This window comes from Cnephaeus nilssonii (genome assembly GCF_951640355.1).
Source record: "Cnephaeus nilssonii genome assembly, chromosome: 8".
NCBI lineage: Eukaryota > Metazoa > Chordata > Mammalia > Chiroptera > Vespertilionidae > Cnephaeus > Cnephaeus nilssonii.
Window position 1 is genome coordinate 2,513,447 of NC_137079.1, and position 23,472 is coordinate 2,536,918.

General features: G+C 44.7%; 1 long non-coding RNA gene across 3 annotated transcripts; it reads right to left on the reverse strand.

The window, feature by feature from the left end:
• Nucleotides 1-80: 80 nt before the first annotated feature.
• On the reverse strand, nt 81-12,938 carry LOC307104003. 3 transcript variants are annotated; one of them, XR_013813853.1, is made up of 7 exons: nt 12,871-12,938; nt 9,177-9,218; nt 8,148-8,230; nt 6,361-6,487; nt 5,291-5,386; nt 3,775-3,866; nt 81-3,249 (listed from the first exon to the last, which is right to left on the reverse strand). It is a non-coding gene; the product is annotated as an uncharacterized lncRNA (long non-coding RNA). The 3 variants fall into 3 exon arrangements; XR_013813854.1 differs by lacking the exon at nt 9,177-9,218 and having other exon boundaries at nt 12,871-12,914; XR_013813855.1 differs by lacking the exon at nt 12,871-12,938 and having other exon boundaries at nt 8,148-11,025.
• Nucleotides 12,939-23,472: the final 10,534 nt, after the last annotated feature.

Consider the following 23,472-nt stretch of genomic DNA (forward strand, 5'->3'; position numbering starts at 1 on the left):
AATAGAGGTAAATCATTCTTTTTTTAAAAAATATATTTTATTGATTTTTTACAGAGAGGAAGGGAGAGGGATAGAGAGTTAGAAACATCTATGAGAGAGAAACATCCATCAGCTGCCTCCTGCACACCCCCTACTGGGGATGTGCCTGCAACCAAGGTACATGCCCTTGACCGGAATCAAACCTGGGACCCTTCAGTCCACAGGCTGACGCTCTATCCACTGAGCCAAACCGGTTAGGGCTGTAAATCATTCTTTCGTTTAAAATATTTCAATAAATATAACACTAATATTACAGTTAGAACATGGTTTTGTACCCTCTATGTTTTAACTCACATTTAATATTTTATAACTCACCCAAATACATGTGTTTATACCAGTGTAAGTAAAATGGAATTTAACCAACCTGCTTAATTTTTACCACTAATTAATGCTTGCATTTTTCCAGTATTAATCATTTTAGTTCGACCATATTATTTCTACCAAAATTGTGCATTCTACACTCCCAAAGTGCTTCACAATTGTGAATCTTATGTTACATTTTCAGTAACAAGTCTTTGGTAAAATTCTGGCTATTTTGCTGAATTGTTTGCTTAATGGTCCAATAATTTTAGCCAGTCTAAAATTTGTAATATGAAATCCATCTAAAAGTTTATCTACTTCCTCAGTGTGAGATAATTAGTGCGAAGTAATGAGAAGTCACTGAAGATTCCATCATTTGTTACAGTGAGTATTCACCAATGTAAATCCTCACTTGCTTTACAAGTGCTGATTAATAAGTAACATTTTATCATTTTCCATAGAATAATTTTTCAGAAGATTATCTGCTAATCTTCAAGAGGCTTTGTCCTCCTGCTATTAGATTTTTTCCACTTATTTATTGTTTTAGCAGTTAACTGACAATAATTTTTTTTGTGCACACCAAGACTGGTGCTAGGTTGAATAGTGTGCAATGATTACAGAGCTAGAATTTTTCTCCTCTGAAGTTTACTAATTTGTGTAAAGGATAAATTATAAAGTAGGATATTCCTACATTGATTACATACATAGAGTTTCTCTGACCCGATTCCTCCGTTCATTCATGGGTTAGATGAACTAAACCTTTTGTCTAGCTGAGAGATCCCAGATTCTGGTTCCTGCCCTATAACTTTAAGGGAAAACACAGCAAGAAGCTTATAAAAGCAATTGCTCAGAGAACATCTCAAGCCACTAAGGGTCTGCTTCATGCCAGTTGGCTTCACCTTAATCAAGTTAGTAGTACTTACTTGTTCTCATCCCATCCCACCCTATTCCTGTTTAATCCCAGCTCAGATCCAGTGCTTGGGCTAACAGATTCCCATTCCAGAGTCTTAAGATCTCAATGACAGTTAGAAATGGGATCTGGCTTCTGATTGGGATCAACTTCCAGACAAGACCTTGCTTGCATGGAGTATCAGTCAAATTGTGTGGTTGTGGCAGGAGCCAGGAAGGAACTCATGTGGTCTCCAGTTCTCAGATGGAGTCCTGACTGAGGACAGGAACCAGGGTCAGGTCAGCCCCAGAGCCAGTCCAAGTCACTCAGTGATGGGGTACATCACAGTGCTCCGAAATCCCTGCCACCGCGTGTGAGTAGTGACAGTGGATCTACCCAGCAGTGCCTCCTGGTCCAGGCAGAAGTCCAGATCCTGCTGTACTGAGGACTTGCAGGCCCCACCTCCTTACCACAGGTCCCCAGCCCTTGCCCCACTGCAATCTCCCACTCTGCCAGCTCTCCTGACACACTGCTGGCACCATGCCCCTCTAACTCCATCCACCAAGGCATTTTGTTTAACAGAACTGTGTAATAAAGATCCCAACACATTCATTGCTTTAAGTTTGAGTTTTCCAGGTCAGCCCATTGTCTCCAGAGTTTGTCAAGTAGTTGCCATACATATGGATTCTCTCCATTTTGAACTTTGATTGAGTGAAATAAGGATGAATAAAGGCTCTTCCACACTGATTACAAACTGCTTTGTTTCCACAGCGTGTGAGTCCTTCAAGGGTGTTTAGAGTCTGAAACAATGGGTAGTGAATCTTTCACATTTTAACCTTTATAGTATGAGTTTTTTCATGCTGTCTAAGGTTAAAATGTTTACTGAAGGCTTTTTCACATAGATAACATTTGTATGGTTTCTCTCCAGTATGAACTCTCTTATGCAGTCCAAAGTTATAGCTTCTGTTGAAGGCTTTCCCACATATATTGCATTGATATGGTTTCTCGCCAGTGTGAGTCCTCTCATGTCGTCTAAGGACAGAAGAGTGATTGAAGGCTTTCCCACAGAGGTGACACTCATATGGCCTCTCTCCAGTGTGAGTCCTCTCATGTCGTTTAAGGACAGAAGAATCAGTGAAGGCTTTCCAACATATATGACACTCATATGGCTTCTCTCCAGTATGAGTTCTCTCATGTCGTCTAAGGACAGAAGAATCAGTAAAGGCCTTCCCACATAGATGACATTCATATGGTTTCTCTCCAGTGTGAGTTCTCTCATGTTTTCTAAGGTGAGAAAAATGAGGAAAGGTCTTCCCACATAGATGACATTCATGTGGTTTCTCTCGACTGTGAGTTCTCTCATGTTGTCTAAGGTAAGAAGGCTTACTGAATGTCTTCCCACATAGATGACATCCATATGGTTTCTCTCCAAAGTGAGTTCTTTCATGTTTTGTAAGGTCAGAATAGTGAGTAAAGGCTTTCCCACATAGATGACATTCATGTGGTTTCTCTCGAGTGTGAATCATCTCATGTCGGCTAAGGTTATAACTTTTACTGAAGGCTTTCCCACACAGATGACATTCAAATGGTTTCTCTCCAAAGTGAATTCTTTCATGTTTTCTAAGGTCAGAACAATGAGTGAAGGCCTTTCCACATAGATGACATCCATGTGGTTTCAATCCAGTGTGAATAATCTCATGTCGTCTACAGTTAGAACGGTTACCGAAGGCTTTCCCACATACATGACATTCAAATGACTTCTCTCCATTTTGAGTATTACTGTGTTGTCTAATGGCAGAGTGTTGAATCAAAGCATTCCCACGTTGACATTCAAACAATTTATTTCTAGCATCAATTAGTTTATGTTGATTAAAGTAATTTATCACTTTTCTAAATTCTTGTATGATATGGGGTTTCTTTCCCATGTGAGGTATCATGCACCGAGTCAATGTTAAGATTTCAGTAAAGTTTTCTCCCAAATCATTACATTCAAAAGGATCTTCTTGAGCGTAAAATCTCTGCTTTTTGAAAGGAAATGAGATACTGTTAAAGGTTTATCCACATTTATTCATTCCTTCATTCCTTTCTCTACATATAAATTATAGAGTAATCATTCAATGATAGAATCCATTTAAAATTGTTCCTATTAGTTATATAACGACATGCATAAAGATTTTCTGTTTTATGGCATCCCAACTGCAGATATATCTGATTAATTTTTATACATTCTACTTCAAAGACTGGGTACATGAGCCAGGATTACACAATTCTCTTTTTTGAATCCTCACCTGGGAATATTTTTCCACTGATTTTTAGAAAGAGTGGGAGAGAAGGAAAAGACTGGCTAGGGCACAATTGTCTCTTTATAAGACCTCAGGTTATGGTTTTGACTTCAGGTTAATTTCTTCCCTAAAACCAAACTAACAAAACTTTCTGCTGTGAAAGCCCTTGATCTCAACTTTAATTAGATAATTATGCCAAACTCATAACTTATTTAATTTCCAGTTCTTTATTTGGAAGAACAAGTTCACACTGATAAAGCTTACCACTGCATTGATGAGGGATGTGTCCTTCTTGAGAAAATGTCGAGTGGATAACATTTCTTGTTTTTTAAAATCATCTCTCCTTTCTGAAATGACTGGGGGGGGGGAATTATTAGGGAGATTAAAATGTTGAAGGGACCCATAGCCCATCTGTTTTAAATATTAACACATAAATGGGAAAGCACATCAAAGTAAGGAATACTCTAAGGAAAAACACATTACAGACATCAATTGACATTTTCTGGACTAGAATATGAGAAAAATAAAATGAAGATGGCAAGCTGGGGAGGAAAAGAAAGGGATATATTCATAAAATAGGTCCATGAAAAGGGATATTTTGTGAATTAAAAACACACACAAACACATCACTTTTATTGATAAGTCAGACACAATGGACAGTTTCACAAAATAAGATAGTCCCAAGACAATGGAGTATAAAATGACAGCAGACAAGTTAATACTATTCCCCTTATTCTCATCCTCAGCACTATATCCTCAAACCTTCTCAGAGTCCTTATCAATGACAGCCATGACCTCATGGACCTCAGAAAACTCTCCTTCCTCCACTCTCTGATCCACATACCAGTGAACAAAGGCATGCTTGGCATAAAACAGGTCAAAATGTGGTCCAGGAGAGCCCATGCCTCAGCAACGGCTATGGTGTTTTGAGGCACTGCTCAGCATGCACATATCTCACTGTATTTTGGCCAGATTTCCGCCAGGTACACAGTGGTAGGTTGCTAATTAATGCAACCTTAGAAACCAGTGGGGCAGCAATCCACAGACTAGACGGCATGCTTGGTCTTGATGGTGGGAATGGCAGCACTAACTACGTCACCAAAGTAGAAAAGGCAGCAAGCCAGGTATTTCCCAAGGAAGGGTCATATTTCACCATCTGGTTGGCTCGCTCACAGCACACACTGGTAATCTCTACTACAGTAAGCTGCTCATAGTAGGCTTTCTCAGCAGAGATGCCAGGGGCAGATACGGCCAGAGCAAAGTGGATCTGGGGTTATGGCACCAGGTTTGTCTGGAATTCTCTAAGATCGACTTTCAGTGCCTCATCAAACTCGAGGGAAGCCATGAGGGAAGACACAATCTGGCTAATAAGGTTAAGATTAGTGTCGGTTGGGCGCTCAATATCGAGTTTTCTCCCACAGATATCATAGATGGCCTTCCTGTCAACCATGAAGGCACAATCAGAGGAGTGCTCCAGGGTGGTGTGGGTGCAGAGATAAGAGTTACAGGACTCAACTCCAGCTATGGAAATTTGGGGGGGGGGGGAGAGGATGTAAATAGAGAACTCTAAGCACATGAATATAACCTTCCCTAAAGTTAAAGATAACGAGAGACACCTAAAGAGAAGTTGCTACCTGCAAAGTATAATGACATCTCAAGAATTTGTCCCCTACGTTTTACAAAACATCACTAACCTCAGATATCTCCATTAATCATTCTTAGGGCCCACTTACTCACTGACAAGGCTCTTTCTTGTACTGAAACAGCCTCTGGAGCTCACCTGGACTCTGGCCTTGTAGAATAGCAATCTCTTCTCTTGAAAGTTGCTCTCCCTCTTTGAAATGGGAAATCACATATGATTTGTAGAGCTGACTGCCTGTTTGTACGAAAATGATACATGGATTTTGAGTTCTGTGCTGATAACAGTATATGGTGATCAAAACAGGGTCAACTAAATGAGAAAAATAATATAACCTCTGAAAGTCAGCCTAGGAAAGAGTATACTGAAAGTAACATGGGTAGTCAGCCAATGACATCTCTTAAACTTGTCCCAAAAGATATTAAGGACATATCATTGCTGATGCCCATGCCCAAGTTCAAAGACAGACTATAGAATCATCAATATTTTCATGTAAGTTTTCACAGTGCTTGACTATTATGACCAAATAAATACAACTTCTACCAGAAAAAAAAAAATTTAAGTTCTATGTGGAAAAGTGTCTTGTTATTTTTAAAACTTTGTTCTGATCTAACAGTACCTGCATCAAAATAAATATTTAAATATTTTAAATCAATACATTTACTTACACATTCAAAAACAGTGAGTTTCTGCCCTGGCCAGTTTTGCTCAGGGGTTGAAGCATCGGCCCTCAGACCAAAAGATTCCAGGTCAAGGGCATGTACCTCAGCTGCAGGTGTGATCCCTGGCCCTGTGAGGGAGGCAACCAATTGATGTTCTCTCTCACACTGATGTGAGACTCATTTGCCATTTAATGAGTGTGTGTGTGTCTCTCTCCCCCTCTCCCCACATCCTTCCACTATCTCTAAAAATCAATGGGAAAAATATCCTCTGGTGAAGATTTAAAAAATAAAGTGAGTTCCCACCACTGTGTGGGAGTTGGAAATTGAGTAGCAAGCAAGGGAGACATGAAATTATGTCAGGAAGATTACATTCTACTGGGATTACAAACTGAATAAAAGCAAAAAGTATAGAAAATTACTGACTGTAAGGTAGTTGTAAGAGTTATGAAAGAATTAAGACAAAGTTTGGAATAAGAAATGGGAAAGTTTTTCGACATATGTGTAGACTGAATAAATACATACATGCACAATACATATGAAGAGACTCACCAATCGAGACCAGATGACTGATGCTCTCCAGCATTACGTCTGTGAATAGTTTTCTCTGGGGTGTGTCCAGCAGGGCCCACTCTTCCTGGGTGAAGTCTACAGCTACATCCTCGAAGGACACTGCTTCCTACAACATTATGGACTTTGTTTCAGACCGTGCCAGGATTGCCAACCTCTAGGGGAGGATGGTCCAGGTAGGTCACGGCACTAAGGAAGTGGCAGCTGAGCGTATAGAAAGTTCAAACAGTATTTTGGGTCCAGCCACATCGTTCTCATTGCTGACCTGGACATCTGACTTTCAGATATACCCACAGTAAATATATAAAACCTCACTGTAAAGAAGTATAACATGAGGTGGTGTAATATAACCTGGAGACATACCAGTAAACTTGTAATGATGACTCCAAATCATGATTAGAAAATTTGCACTTGAAAATTTATAATTAATACACTTCTCCACCAATTTCAAGGAAACCTACAAACTCACCAGAAGGAACGCCATATCCATTATTTGCCCCCTTTTACCACGACTATGTTCAGATTATTCTCCTTTATCAGCTCCATGTGCTCATCAATGAACTGGTGTAATGGTAGTTACAGTTTTTTTTAAGATCCAACGAGCATGTGTAAAGTGGTAACTATGTAGCAAACAACATTAAAAACAAGTTCCATGTTTATTATTCAATGAATGAGAGAGTAAACTGAAGCAATGCTCAGAATTCTGCAAAACTGAACAGAATTCATACCGGACTTGGGATCAGCAGGTGCAGACTTTCGTCTCCACAAAGCTCAGATGCTCGTGACATCACATAAAGATAAATGGCTCAGCAGCATAAGCCAGAGACCCCGAGACTTCTGTGCTGAAGGCCAGGAGTACCCCAACTCTTCCTATAGTCCGAGGCCTCCATGTCTCACTTTTTCTGGGACCTCCAATTACAGTTGTCATTGCCTCTTCTGTTTCTCCATCTTGTCTCTCTATTCAAGGTTACATGAAGCCACTTGATTACTCTGGGCTCTACTTCATCAAAAATTTCCACAAGGCTCTAAGTTTTACTCTACCTTCTACGTTCCTCCTCCTGGATTACAACCAAAATTAAGGAAACAATACTCCCTATGCATTGCCTCCACTTAATCAAATTTGAAGAAAGGGAAAATTACAAGAAGAAAATTCATGACTTGGGACATGGGTAATAATGAGAATTTTGGTTTTCCTTTTTGGATTTCAAAAGCGCAAACATATTCTATAAAAATTTTAAGAGGCCTGAGATTGGAAAAAATAAATGAATGACTCCTGATTGCCTTTTCTGGCATAATCATGACTTATTTTCCCCCCAATACTAATCAGCACGCCTGTCAGCACCTGTAACTGGCTGAGCTCACCTGTGGAAACATCTGCCGCCCTTCCTGGCTATAATGTTTGCTCCTTCCTCACCTGCATTCACCTCAATCCTAAGGCCATGACAGTTAGTAATATGATTAATGCGTAACTTTTTTTTTTCCTAACCAAGCCATGAATTAGAGGAGAAAATGAAACCTTTCCAATCTGTCCTATAATTACACAGCATTACTAGAGGCTGAAATATCTTAGTTTAATGTTGGGAAAGAGATTGCCATTTAATGAGTCCTTGACCCAACACGACCATTCCAGAGAACCGGGGAAAATGAACTGAAGGTCAGATCTGTGAAAAGTCTCGCGTGTACTCAGAACACCCGTGCCTGTAGGAGCAATATACCCACATACTCGCAATGGAGATGCATTTCAGTAGAAAGAGTAATTCCCAACTCACCTGTGACGCCATTGTCACTAGCTCAGCTGTCAACTGTCTTCTGGGTTTTCACTGACACACAGTCCAAGCAACAGGAGGCAAAGCTGTGGGAGGAGAAAGAAGCCATGAAACTTATTTCTCTACAATTTCTAGACCCAACTGTCAAAGCCCCAATGCTTCACCTGGAGGTAGCCCCCAGCCCAACCAGGAGTGTTTGCTGAGAGAACAGCGGGAGAGCTCTCCTCTGCCAGATCAAAAGAAGACAAAACACCTTTAATTTAGAGAGGAGTGTGGTAAGGGAATTAATCCAGGGTGTTCAGAATTTTCCAGTTCCCTCTTGAGGCCAAAATACAGAGATCCCAGACTCATGCCACAGGTGTCCTCACCTCCAGTAACAAATGGGAAATTTCTCAGGCTTAATTATTCTTAGTTGGCACACAGCAGTGTTTCTTCAACTCTACCCTGCCCTCTGGTGCCCCAGACCATTCCTATTTCCTGTCCCTGGCCCTCCAGATACTTTTGTCCTGAATCATTTTGTCTCCTCCAATTGAGGTTCCAGAAATATCAATCCTTCAACACTGACTTTTAGATTTGTCCTGCAGGAATTCGGTTATGCACCAAGAGAATGAAGATTACATTTTATTATAGTGTTAATTCACTGATGGGTTGACTTATTCCATTTAGTGTAGCCAATGGCATCTACTTTGAAATTTATCCCTGAAGATCCCCTGTATCAGATAATAGAGTGAGCACATGGGTTACAGAACTCCTATCATGTTAGACAATCCTCACAGGGCAGCAGGCTTAGAAAATATAGAATGAAAGCATTTTAATAGGAAATTCTGTTGCTCCATCTGATATTTTTGAAAAGTGGAAGCTGAACTCCTGCCCTTTGTCAGTCATATTAGCTGCAATTTTCCTTAACCTCATTATTTCAGTGTGCCCGAGACAGCATTTATAAAGTGTAAACCCTCCCCTAAAACAGCAATAATTGTGTATTTCATAAACAAGTGATGACAATGAGTCATAACAGAAGTAGGTTTAACTCACCCATTTGTAACTTGGAACAGTCAAGTTTCATTACATGTGATTCTGTGCAAAGAGATATACATACATTTGCTTATTTGTTCCTCAAGGTAACCCTACTGATTATGATTTATTTATAAAGTTAATAAATGACATGATGAGAAGTTCAGAAAACTTTAGTAATGTGGCAAAAATCACACAAATACAAGCATATTCAATGCATATAAGCATACATTAGAAAGGGACACATAATTTGCATTTGCCTCCGCCTGCCTTTTAAGCAGAGATTCCTTAAAATCCAGAGGCCCATGCCCTCTGAATGGCTCAGCTGGTTGGAACATTGCCCCGTATACCATAAAAGACTGAGTTCAATTCCTGCTCAGGGCATATACGTGGGTTGCAGGTTTGATCCCCAGTTGGGGTGCATACAGGAAGCAATCCATCAATGTTTCTAACATCGATGTCTCTCTCTCTCTCTTTTTTTTCTCCCAATTCCTCTCTCTCTAAAAGTCAATATAAACATATCCTTGGGTGAGAATTAAAAAAGAAAATTCAGAGGACCCATCCTATTCTTGCAATGTATTCTCTTTTTTGCTCTTTCACCAAAAATTACTGCCCATGCCGGTATTCTGTACCACACAGGACCACTGCATTGCCCCAATCCCCGAACTTCAGCCTCCACTCTCCTTCCTACTGCCCAGTGTAACTCGGCTACCCATTTCAACAGTGTTCCCTAAGACCAACATCACTTCCTGTTCCTACTGACGGTGTGCTACGTCTGCGGAAGAATACCGCCACACAAGGCGTCTCCACATAGTGCCTCTTCCAGGGCTGCCCTGACAGCAGGAGTCACACATCACAGTGGCTTCAGAATGGCACGTCCTGGCTAGTTAACCGGTCTGCCATGCTCCCAAAGTATTTCTAACTCTCCCCATGCCTTTAATTTCACACATTCTCACCCTTCCCTCACTTTCAATAGATGAGGTATTTCCTTCCAAGTGGATATGTAAGTTGACAAGTTACCTGGGTCTAACACCATAAAATGTGCAAATTTTCCTGCACCCTTTAGTTACTCCTTCTCTCCTATTGCACTGAAGAACTATCTAGACTCCAATGGAACCACTCTGTCTTCTGTTTTGTCAGGAACCTTGTATTATTTACTAAAATGTTTATTTCCTTTACAAGCGACTTCCCCCTCTCCTCAGTACATCCCCCATCATTTAAACCTATCAAATCTCCTGCATCTTCAAACTAAAACTCCTCTGAACTTATTTCCTCTTCTGGTCCTTCTCTGCTGTCCCGCCTTTACAATCAAACCACAAGCTGAAGGTGCAGTTGCCTTAAGCTCACATTCCCTACCTCCCCAGTTGGCTAGCTAACATCACCACCAATGACATCGGCATAAATAAACGCAATGTACATACCTCAGGCTTTTACTGGGAACCAAGTAATAAGTGTAATATGACTTCTTTTGAGGAATTTACTTTCCCCTCGGTTCTCTAATATGTCAGCCTACTAACGGCCTTAAGACTAATATACTCATCCCAGCTCCGTATCACCTGAGCAGAACTCAAACAATATTGCAGGAAGATGACAAGGCTCCATGCTAATTCTTCATCCCTTCCCACTGATGCACGCTGTTCACTCAGCTTCTTCCGTTACTTTTTCCAAACTGAAAGCTACGGAGCTCATGTCTGAGGTCCATCTCTGAGCTCTCATCTCTGCTTTCCAGCTAACATGCACTTTAAGAGAATTGTCTCCCCTAAATATCACTCTTTACCTAGTCCACATTCCTTTCCATGTCTCTACCAGACATCTAAAGTTTGAAATGTTGTAGACTCACTCAGAACATCACAAACACTATTAAGTATTGCTATCATTTCTACACTGTTCACAATTATCATTCTTCATTCCCACCCAAATTCACAAACACAATTTCCCACCCCATTATTACTTCTCAGTTTGAATGGCTTCCTAGGATATCTCCTCAATAAATTCCCAACAAAACCAACACTTCCCTTCACAAAAATTCATTCATAAAATAAAGGAGGTCTGTCCCGTCTTGTGAAAACAATAGCTAATATCCACCAGAACACAACAGACAGGCAATCCCATGAAGCCCAGTCTTCACTGAGGATGCTTCCCCGACACCCCAACGCCAGAGCTCCTTCCTCTCGGGAAAGTGCGCCATTCTGGTGGTGGGCTCCCTTTCAATGGAGCCGATCACCACATCAATACTGGAATCTAATGAACGAGCCTGATTAATGTAGAGAACAAATCATGTAAATCTACCAAGAACACCTCTGTCAGGAAGTATTTCCCCTCTTATTACAAAAGTCAAGTAGATGAATTTAAGAAGACAAACTACCATTTAACTCTGTACGTCCTCTAAAAGCTTCAAAGGCAACCTGCATGCCTCTTCCCTATTTTATGGATTTTGGTTGTTCTGGGCAGTATTGTAGAGAATATGCAGCAAGAGAATGTATTCTGCTCTTTATTTGTAAGAGGATTTGTAATCTGCCAACATATTTTCAGGCTGCAGGCATCAGTCTGAGTCTACATAAACACTTGTGCTGAATATACACTCAAGGGAAGTATTTTTGCGGTTTAGAATGTGCATTTTTACTACCAAGCAAGAAATAGCTCGTACAGTGCTGGATGGTCTCTTCAATTCACATTTAGGTGATGTCCCCCAAACTATAAAACTCTAACCAGCTTTGAAATATTAGAAATTCCCAGAATAACCAATTTCTGCATTGATAAATAGAATGTTTTCCTTTTTTATTTTAGTAAATATTCACCTGAGGATATGTTTTTTAAAATTGAAATAAAAAAAAAGTGTTTTTATTGATTTCAGAGAGGAAGGGAAAGAGGGAGAGAGAATCATGGATCTGCTGCCTCCTGCACGCCCCCTACTGGGGATTGAGCCGGCATCCCGGGCATGTACCTGACCCAGAATCCAACTGTGACCTCCGGGTTCATAGGTGACACTCAGCCACTGAGCCACGCCGGCGGCTCAAACTGAAATTCTTAGAGAGAGGAAGGGAGAGGGAGAAATATGGACCGGTTGCTTCCTGTACGCAGCCTGGGTGTATGCCCGGACCAGAAATCGAACCCGAGACCCGGACAGCACTCCAACCACCCGAGCTGCCCGGCCAGGGCTTCTCCCTTTTTAAAGCCCGCACCGGCCTCCTCCGGTGCCCCAGGTCGCTCCCTCTTCTCCCCTCACCCCACCCCCCGGCGCCGGGCACAGGGGCGGAACGCAGCCGCCTCTGCCCTTCCCGGGGGCTCCGGACCGCGGACGCACCCCGCAGGCTCGGCCGGCGGGAACAGAGGGACGCGAGCGTCCCGGCCCGGGGACAGGGCCCCCGGCAGGCGGCGACCGCGAAGGGGGCCCGGGGAGCGGCGGGCGGGGCGCAGGCGAGCGGGGGGCCCAGAACCCGGGCAGGGACGGCGCGGCCTCCTGGGGGGCGAGGGGCGATGGGGAAGAAGACAAGAAACTACGTCCCCGGGGGGAACTGGACACCGCACGGCCAAGGCGGCCTCCCAGCGAGAGGGACCGGAACCGGAAATGACTTCCGGCGGCGCCAGAGCGCTGGGTCCCCCTGGGGGAACGGGGGCTCCCCGCGGAAGGGACGGGTGCGGGGGGGAGCCTGGGACAACCACAAGGAGCCGGGTCCAGGTCGTGGAGGACGGACGGAAACCTCACCGGACGGACCTCACTCACCGCACCGGGACTTCCGCTCAGGAACACCCCCTTCCGCGCCCGCAGGACGTGACGAAAGGGGGCGGGGCCTCGGCCAGGAAGAGGCGGGCGGAAGGCGACGCTGTGGGCGAGGGTGGGCGCGGCCAGCGGGGGCGTGTCCGGGGGCGGGACCTGAGCCTCTCGCCCCGCCCCCGCGCCGTTTCCTGGGCCCCGCCTGCCCCCAGCGCCTCTGCAGGCTCCGCGCGTGGGAAGGGGGGTCTCCGTGGCCCCCGGGCGTCAGGGCTGCTTCCTCCGGCTCCGAGTTAAACGGCTCCGTTCAAGGTAGCGCTTCGAGCCGTGAGCCATGGGGAGGGAGTGCCGACAAGTTGGAAGAGTGTAAGTCAAGGTCTGTTTTCCTCGCAAGACACGTGACCCGCGAGTGCGGGGGCGCGGGAGAGCCGGGAGCGGGCCGCTCTGGGTGCAGGGGTCGGAGGTGGGATCCCGCGGGTCTGCGGCTCCTGCACTGAGACGGGGCCCTTTCACTGCGCGAGGACTGCGTGGCCTGTGCCGGGGCGGGAACCGGCTGTGCGAGGTAAGGGCGCCAGGCCACGCGCTTTTACGCCCGCATTCCTGGTTCACACTTAGCTTTTTGTTGCAGGATTACGTAGATGACGTGTAAGTTCAAGACCTTTGGGATGAATCCACAAGCACAGATGGCGTCCCATGAGTTGATTAGATCATTAATTACTACCTATATCATAGCTGCATCATTTTCTTTATTCACAGAGCTATCAGAAAGTGATACATTTAAAGGAATATTCAACGACATGTACTAAAGCACAGTAGGACTTTATTCATGACCTAGAGGCCCAGTGCACGAATTTTGTGCACTGGACAGGGGACGGGGGTCCCCTCAGCCCAGCCTGCACCTCCTCCAATCCAGGATCCCTCAGGGGTTGTCTGACTGCCGGTTTAGGCCCCATCCACAGGATCTGACATCCCTCTCACAATCCTGGACTGCTGGCTCCTAAACTCTCACCTGCCTGCCTGCCTGCCTGGTTGCCCCCAACTGCCGCACCCCTACAACTTCCTGGTCACCCCACGCAGCCTGGTGTTCGGTCATTTGGTCGTCTCTCACTGCCCCTCCTGCCGGCCTGGTTGCCCCACGCAGCCTGCTGTTCGGTTGACCTGTTGTTTCAGTCGTCACGGTCACTGCCTTTTTATATATGCAGATGGGGCTATCTCCATAATTGGCGTAGGGAAGCCAAGGGGAAGAGAGATTGGGCTCAACTCTAAATGCAGGGGTGTGTGTATTGGAGTTTATAGCCAAGAGCAGAGGAGGGGTCAGTGGGTAGAGAAGAGGAAATGATGCCAATGGAATTAGCTAGTTACTGATAACAGAAAAGGAGCAAAGTGCAGGCCAGACATCTAGGCATGTTCCCTGCAAAACATTGGGGGGTGGCGGGGAGGAGAACTGGACAAAAGGCAGACAGACGCAGACCCAGTAAGTTTGGGATGACTAGGGAAGGTACTTTCTGTCAGTCACCCCGGGGGACAGAGTCATAGGCCAGAAGGGACGTGGCCACTGCAAGCCTGAGGAGATTTGGGGACATAGAATCCTTTAAACAGAAATTCCTTCTCTGGCACATTGTGACTCACTCCTAGCTCGCGAGGCTGTTTTGCTCCTGCTCCCCTGTATTTGCCCACATTTTTCATGGCCCCACACGCCCTGGACTAATGGACCCGCTCCCACATGGAAAGGAGACTCTGGACACCGGCTCTGCTCCCAGCTGTACTGAAACCCAGCTACACTTCTATGACGGGACCAACGGGGACGTGACTTAGGAAACCCTGGCGTGTAATTCCATGGGAATAAAGATTTCTACCATATTTCATCCTCCCATGGGGGGCTCCCTAAATGCTTACTCCTGTGGTACCCCGAGAACCCCACTCCCACTAGCAACGGGGAAAGACGAGCCATGTTTTTCTCAGATAACAGAGACATCAGGGGTCAGGAGGATTTGGCTCAACTTAACAGGTTTCTTGTTGAAGACAGTCCAAGGTGATCAGATGACGTCTGGGCAAGGATGTAGGATGAGGAATCCGGTCAGATCCCAAGGGTGATCCGATCCCAAGGATGGGAGATTCTGGTAACATGACTTGGCAGGGTTCTTGCTAAAACTGGGTTTTATAAGGAAGCACAAGGTGGGCCTAGGAAAAGATTCAGCAGCCCGATTAAATAATTATTGCCATAAGTTCATATCTTTATTTCCTTTGAAAATTGGAAGTTCATGCTGATTTACTGTTTTAGGTTTAATATGGGTGCAAAACTTGTGAATTTTCAGGTTTTATTTCTAATATGTACATTTAAGGGTACACTTTTTAATTTAGTTAAAATTTTTTTAGTTTTTATTATTTTATTAAGGGTGCACTTTTAAAAAATAAGTTTTGGTATGCAGTTTTTTTTATTATTCAGTTCAAATTATTTTCCAATTTATTTTGGGGGTTGTTTAGAAGCGTATGTTTTAACTTCAAAATACAATGTCTTTCTAGTTACCTTAGATTAACTGCAATGAGAGCAAGAAGCATACTTTATATCATTTCAATCCTTTAAAGCTTGTTGAACCCTGTTTTATAGCAATATGGCCCCTTTAAAAATGTTCCAAGTGTGCTTCTCTGCTGCCATCTAGTGTCCATCATGGGAATAACACCTGGGAGCCGGTGAGCAGGAAGATTCGTCTGGTAGAGTGGATTATCCACATGAACATTGAATCTTGTGTGATTTAGACGTGCATTTCATAGCTTTTAAACAGAATGACTTCTTAGTTCCCTTTTGCCACTGACTTTAGATGAACTGCCTTGAGTGCCAGCAACATACTTTATATAATTTCAATTTTTTGAAGTTTGTTGAAACTTGCTTAACAATACAATATGGTTACTTCCAACAAGGTACCAAGTGTGCCTCTCTGCTGCCATCTCCTGTGCATCTGGGCAGTAACACTTCCGTGCACGTCAGCAGGCAAAGGGGTTGGGTGCAGGGGGTCATCTATGCACCCTCTCTCAGGAAGACCTCTTTCCTCACGCACAAGAGTTAGAGGTGATATGACACGACACACAGATCTCCCAAGGAGAGACTTCTTCTCACATCCAGGGACACATAGCTGATGTGACAGGACACCCCACTTTTATAGGGCAGGACTCACCCCAACAATCCCAGGACCAAGAGCTGTTGTGATAGGACACCCCAATCTCCCGTCTGTGACTCTCTCCACAAGAACAGGGACTCAGAACTGATGTCACAGGACCTGCTACTCTCTCAGGGTGAACTCCTCCCTCTACACTCACAGGACCCAGAGATGATGTCAGAGGACCCCACACGCTCTCAGTTGTGTCCACATTCCTCAGTAAATGGACCCAGAGCTGACATGAAAGGACTCCCTACTCTGTCGGGTCAGACCTTCCCCCACAAGCACAGGGCCCAGATCTGAAATGACAGGACTTTAAACTCTTTCAGGTAAGACCCTTCCCTACACTCAGAGAACCCAGAGCTGATGGGACAGGACCCTGCTCGCAGACCGGAACCCCACACCATCAGATGCACACTGCAAGCAAATGCTCTTCTCTGCCGCCATCTAGTGTACATATTGGGAATAGCAACTATTTCCTAAGCCTGGACTCTCAATCATTTTGCAGGACCCAGTTAATTCCCATCAACATAATTTCTACAAAAGTAATCAAAATGATCATATTTTTCAATACTCTGCTCTTACTTTTCCAAATACATGCAACATAATACATATTTTGAAATATTTGATCAATCAATTATGGGTGAATAATGTCCATTAATTTCTTCACCATTTTCTGAGTGCTGGAGACAGAGTTGCAAAATGACATGAAGTTGTGGTCAAGATGACAGTCTAGTGTTGAGATGAAAACAAAAGGTAAAAATAACAAACATCTTCCTTCTAAGCAGTTATGAGAGAATCAGGCAGTGCCTGCAGTGGAATAGTGGCAGCTGTTCTATGTACCTGTTCAATGCATGAAGGAATGGACACTTACATATATGACTACTTTCACACACATACAAACATACATACAAGTTTCAAGACTCACCCACAGAGAACAGGTGACAGATGTTCTCCAGCACCACATCTCTGTACAGCTTTCTCTGGGGTGTGTCTAGCAGGGCCCACTTTTCTCCTGGGTGAAGTCAACAGCTATATCCTTGAAGGTCACTGATTCCTGAAACATCATGGACATCCCAGGTTAAACGGAGCACTTCCTGCCCGTGTGCGGAGGAGGAGGGTTGGGATGACAGCATTGAGGAATGATGGGGATCTGGGTGTATGGGAAGATGAGGTGTGTAGTTGGATTCAGATACTGAGCAAAGTAGCCCTTTGGCCATTAGAACAGACAGCTGGGCTGCCTTTATAGTTGCCATGATGGCACAAGCAACAGTGGCTGGTAGGCCAACATGGAATGTAACAATATTAGAATAGCAGGTGTGGCAGAATATAGCGGAGAAATTCCACGTGGGGACAGGAAGTGTGAGCTCCACCTGGGGGTGGACCCACCGAGCCTAAAAGATTAGGCGAGACGAGTGTATGCGAAGGTATCCTCAGACACTTCCTGTGCAGGTGAAAGCAACAGATGAGCTGTTTCGACCCAAGGCCTGCCCTCTTGGCAGAGGGAGGAAAGGGAGCATAGACCCAGTCATGGTCTGTTACTAGAGAGGGCCCTGAGTAGCCCTCCTATCCCCTTTGGAAGCAGGTATAACTATAAGCTACAGTTGCACCCCTTGATCCAGCCCTGGCAATGGCACCAATGCCCTCCAAGAAAGAGATAGTGAAGTAAAGGCCATACAAGCCCTTCCCATGATCCCCTCTGTGACTGGTGGGATGGACTGTCAGGGATATGGCATTGGGCATTCTTAAGTTTTACTATTAGGGCCGGAGTACTGGTACAATGTAGTACTAACATACTACAGTTTGTATTGTTACCGTAAGCTCTGTGTTCAAGGATCTGGCAAATAGGCCAGGGTATCCCTAGAAAACCACCCGGTATAAGGGGTGGAGTATGGGGCCCAGTCCAGAGTACACTGGATGTTCAAGGCCAATTTGAGTGTGGGAACCCTCATCAGAGTATGCCGGATGTAAAAGGCCAATTTGCCATATGTAGGTGCAAAAGCAAGGACACCGCAATTTTACTGTATGCCCTGTGCAGGCGTACCTTTCTATAACCCAAATATTGATGTCACTATTTGGCAAGAAGTCTCTTTCGTCTGAGTTAGTATAAAAATGTGTTACTGAGTGGCAGAGTAGGTGGATGCTGTATGGACACACTCTCAGGAACAAACTAGAATTACAAATAAAATATAGAAAAACTACCTGAATAACCAATGGAAGACTCACTGGAGAGAACCCTGATACCCGAGGACTGAAAGTAGAGACCACATAGAGACTGGTCAGAGGGGCGGAGGTGTGAAAGAGCTGGCCCAGGTGCCCACAGACAGGAACTAAAGTACTGGAGACATATCTCAGCTGTGGGGGGCTGCGACTGAGAACTCTGGAGTCTAATCCTCAATCTGGGCCCCCCAGCGGAGAACACCAGAACTGACAAAGGTGCCCATATAACATCTGACTGTGAAGAGCAGTGGGGTAGCTGTCTGCCAGGGAGCGATGGCCAGAAATCCAGGCACCCTCTTAAAGGGCCAACACACAAAATTCCCAGCGGATCCACCCACCTTGTGATCAGGCAGAGGGAGGGCAGAGTGGACTGGAGCTGTGTAAGCAGTATCCAGGATTGGGGACTCGGGGGTTAGAGCTCAGAAGGCAGACACCCCAAGTTTCCTGTGCTGAGTCATTCCCTCAAGCAGCAGAAGACACCTTTCCCACACAGATATTTGCCATACAGGAGACCTTGCCTGGGGGGAACACAGCTGATCCACCCTATTGGAAAACACCTTGCCCTGAGGCCACTTAACACATTGGGCACCAGTAGTTTTATTGCTAGCTTTACCCAGTGGCCAGATAAGTTTCTATTGAATGAGTACACAAAACATTTTACAAAGTATACGTTAAAAAGATATTATCTTGTAAGAACATGTAATAAATAACTTCAAAGTGCAATGGGTATTTAATTTTAAGGCATGTTTTTAACATTTATGTAAAACACTGTGTAATATGAAAACATGAGAATGCTCATGATCCGCCCACAATGTGTTAAGATAAAATAACAACTGTCCTCCAGGCAAAAGCAACTGCCCCACCCTACTGAAAAAAACTCTTACCACACCTGAGGACAATTGCCTGAGAGCAATTCAAGTCAGAATCCTATCAGTCTGTAGGCAGAAGTGTCTCTGGAGGATTTGAGTCTCTGCCTAATCTAATTAGTTAGAAACAGTGTTTGATACTGTCCTGCACTAGAGGTTGAGAGGCATAGCAGATATACCTAATACAGTGTCACAAAGCCAAACAGGAAGCCAAAATGAGAAGACAGAGAAACAACCCCCAAATGAAAGAACAAGAGAATTTTCCAGAAGAAGAGATAAATGAAGCAGAGATCAGAAATTTATCTGAAACAGAGTTCATAGTAATGATGGTAAAGATACTCAACAGCATGAGAAAAGATATAGTAACTCTGAAAACAAATAAAGAATGGAGTCACACAAATAAAGAACACATTGGAAGGAAAACACAGCAGATTAGGGGAAGCTGAGGATTGAATTAGTGAGTTCGAAGACAGGGTTGAAAAAACTCAGAGAACCAAAAAGAAAAAAACCCAACAATTAACAAGAGGACAGCTCAAGAAAGCTGTGGGACAACATGAAATGTAACAATATTAGAATAGCAGGTGTGGCAGAAGAGGCAGAAAGGGAGAAAGGAATAGAGAAGGTGTTTGAAGAAATAATGGTAGAAAACTTCCCTAGCTTGGTAAAGGAAAAAGTCACACAAGTTCAGGAGGCACAAAGAACCCAAATAACCCACACCCAGGCACATCATAATTAAAATGCCAAAAATTAAAGACAAAGAGAGAATCTTAAAGGCGGCAAGAGAAAAGCAAACTGTTATTTACAAAGGAGCTCCCATAAGACTGACACCTGATTTCTCATCAGAAACTCTACAGGCCAGAAGGGAATGGCATGAAGTACTCAAGGTAATGGAAAGCAAGGATCTGAAACCAAGATTACTATATCCTAAGCAAGGCTATCATTCAAAATAGGTGGTCAAATAAAGAGCTTCCCGGGGTGGGGTGGGGGTGGGGAGGCTAAAGGAGTATATCACCACCAAGCCAGCATTACAAGAAATGCTGAAGGGACTGCTGTAATGAGAAGAAGAAACACAGAGAAACATAGCCATACAGGATTAAAATGGCAATAAATAACTACCTATCAATAACTTACGTGTAAATGGAGTAAATGCTTCAATTTAAAGGCATAGGGTAGGTAGCTGAATGGGTACAAAAACATGACCCAACTATATGCTGTCTACAAGAGACCCACCTCAAAACAAAAGACACACACAGGATGAGAGCGAAGGTATGGAAAAAAGTTTCCCATGCAAATGGAAAAGAAAAAAAAAGCTGGAGTGCTAATACTCATATCCGACAATATAGACTTTAAAATGAAGGCCATCACAAGAGACAACAAAGGTCGCTGCATAACACCAAAGGCATTGATCCAACAAGAGGTTATAACCCTGAAAACATATATGTATCCAATATAGGAGCACCTAAATATATAAAAAAAAAAACTTCTAGAGGACACATGTGGCATCTAAGTAACAAAATAAACTGAAGAACAGAGCGGACTGAGACATAGAAACATGGAAAGAGTGCGTGCGGGAAGGTGGGGGACAGTGGGTGGAAGGTAATCAACCAAAGACCTTGTACGCACATATGCATAACCCATGGACACAGACATTAGGGTGCTGAAGGCCTGGGGCAGGCTGGAGGGGTCAATGGGGGAAAAATGTGTTACTGACCAGCCAGTGGCTGGCTACTTGGCTGGCTGCATTGCTAGCAATGGCTCCTATGTTTGCCACTGCTGCCCTGTAGGCTGATTTGTGGAACTACGTTAAAGTGCTGCTTTGTCTGGTTCCTTCTTAGCAATGGCTACTTGGTCTGCAATAAGGTCGCTCCTATACACCTATGACCTCTCATGCCTTCTCCATCTAATACCCGGCATCCATGACGGTCCAGTTCCTGGCAGGGGAACTGAGACCCCACAGCAGCACAGATCTAGGATCTTGGGGTAAGCAGTTAAAATTGCAAATAGACTCATCACAAAAATGGAAAAGAAACACAAATAGTCAAATATCGGAAATGTGGGGGGGAATGAATATTGACCCAATAAAACTTGGAGATCATGAGAAGCTGCTTTGATATGACATATAATTTCATGGGAATGAGGCCAGCTCACATCTTTGTGTTTGGAGAACTCACCAAAGGGAAAACTGGAGGAGACGGTGAAGCCAAATGGATGCTGAGGCCAGTTCCACAAAGCAGCCAATCCTCTTCTTCCAATGTCCCTCCCCACAAAAAAACCTCCAGTTCCCTCTACTGGGCGGAAATGTATCCCTTTGTTTGGTGTCTGAGTCCCCTTTATCCTGGGAAGACCATAAATTAAACATCCTGATCTCTGAGATACTAACTATCCTAAGAACCCCTTCAGGCCCCTCACCACACCCTGTTCAATTTCATTGGATTTTCCAGACTCATACTCAGTTATAACTCTCCTGGAACAAAGAATGTCTTGGAACTCAAGCAGGGCATCATACACAACGGGATGCTACCAGTCTTGGGACTTCAAGATAAAAGAGAAGATGGAGAACCTTGAGATGCCAATAAAGAGGGATGAAACCCAATCTCAATGTGATATTTTTCAGAATATTACTCATATTAAACAAACTATAAACCAGAACTTTAATATAACATTTCATAAACAAAAGGTGCAAAGTTACAAGGAGAGTTCCCATCCTGATTGCCAATGAAATAACACAGCACAGTGACACAGTCTCGCCTCAGGACCACAGGCACTGCTTACAAACTGCACATCTCACAGGGGGCCCTGCCCCACGTTCCCCAAGGCAGACAGGGGCACACCTGATGGAGATTCATTCTATAGCTTCCCCTTTCCATTAGACTTTGAGGCCAGTGTTGCCACTTAAATTCCGATACAATGGATTCCACTTTACAAAATTAATCACCTTCCTTTGCCCGTTGTATAAGTACCAAGTACAGTTTCCTATCAAACTTCCATTTGACTTAACACGACAGCTCCACACATTAAAAGCGCAGCAACTGGGACTCTGTGTCAGCAAGCCTTTGTGGACATGCCAACATCCGAACACACACACAGCACAGAAAGAGCTGCATGCGGTGGTGTCCCGCCCTAGTTCCACAGTCAGCACCGGGAGGCCTGGGGCCAAGGAACAAGTCTTTGCTGAAACGGGGCATCTCACTGGCCGTCACTCTCTTCAGAGGAGGAGGAAAGCTGAAGGTCCTCTTGGAGGACACTCCAGGGACCCTGTGACCAAGTCCCTCTGTCTTCTCCTAGGTGAGAGGGTTCCGAGCAGCGGGGAGTGGGCTTCTCAGCAGGAGGGAGGGAGGGATTTGGCAGCAGCTTGCAGCTCCACTGGCCTCCTTTTAATCTCTTAAAGACCATTCTGATGGGACTCGGGGGACTTGGTGGGAGCTCTGGCTCCTTGCAGGGCTGCAGGGTCTTGGCTCCAGGGCCCTCCTGCTGAGGCTGGGGGTCGGCTCTCTTCGTGCTCTTCTGTGGGGACAGGCAGGGACTGAGCCTGGGTTTCTTTCCGGCCTTCTGGCACAGGTGCATGGAGGTCGGGGCCGCTCTCTTGCCTGGTGCCTTGATGCTGAGATCGGAGTCCTGGCACACATTCCATGCAGCAGGACGTGGGATGCTGGGTGAGTTCCCAGCAGGGAACTTGGCTTGTGTCTGAGGCTTGAGGGTGTGACCCAGGCCATGGGTGCTGGAGACAGAACGGGGCTTGTTGTGCGTCTGCTGGACACTGTGGGTGGCATCCTGGACAAGGAGTGTGCCCGCTGGCCGAGGGGTGTCAGTGACAGGAACTCCCTGCCCACCATGTAGGCCAGAAGGTGGGAGGTGCTGCGGAAGTCATTTCAGGTTTCCGGACAGGGGACCAGTGGTGGAGTCTGGGTCTCGCACACACATTCTCTTGTTGGTGGTGTCTGGCATTGGCCCCTGTGGACGCTGTAGGAGACGCCACACAGAGGTTTCACATTAGAACGTTCTCATCACCAAATATAAGTAAAATGAAACAAAGATAAAAAAGATATTAATACAAGCCATGGACAGTGAAAGATACACCAGCAATCAGTGTGAAGACGAGTAGGTTCTTGAGCTCTGTATGAAACAGGTTACAAAGCGCCCTTGACACCTTTTGTAACATCAGATAAGAAAACACAAAGGTTCTCCATCTGTCTCCTGTTAGTGAAGCGGAAACAAGCCTTTCCTAGCCTCTTCCTAGGGATTGGACGCACATCATGGCGTTGTGTAGGCAGTTTGGGGACTAATGAGTTTGGGTGGACAATATGGAAGCAGGGATCCTGATTTCAAGATGCCTGGTTGCCTGAAGGGATTATACCTTTCTGGAA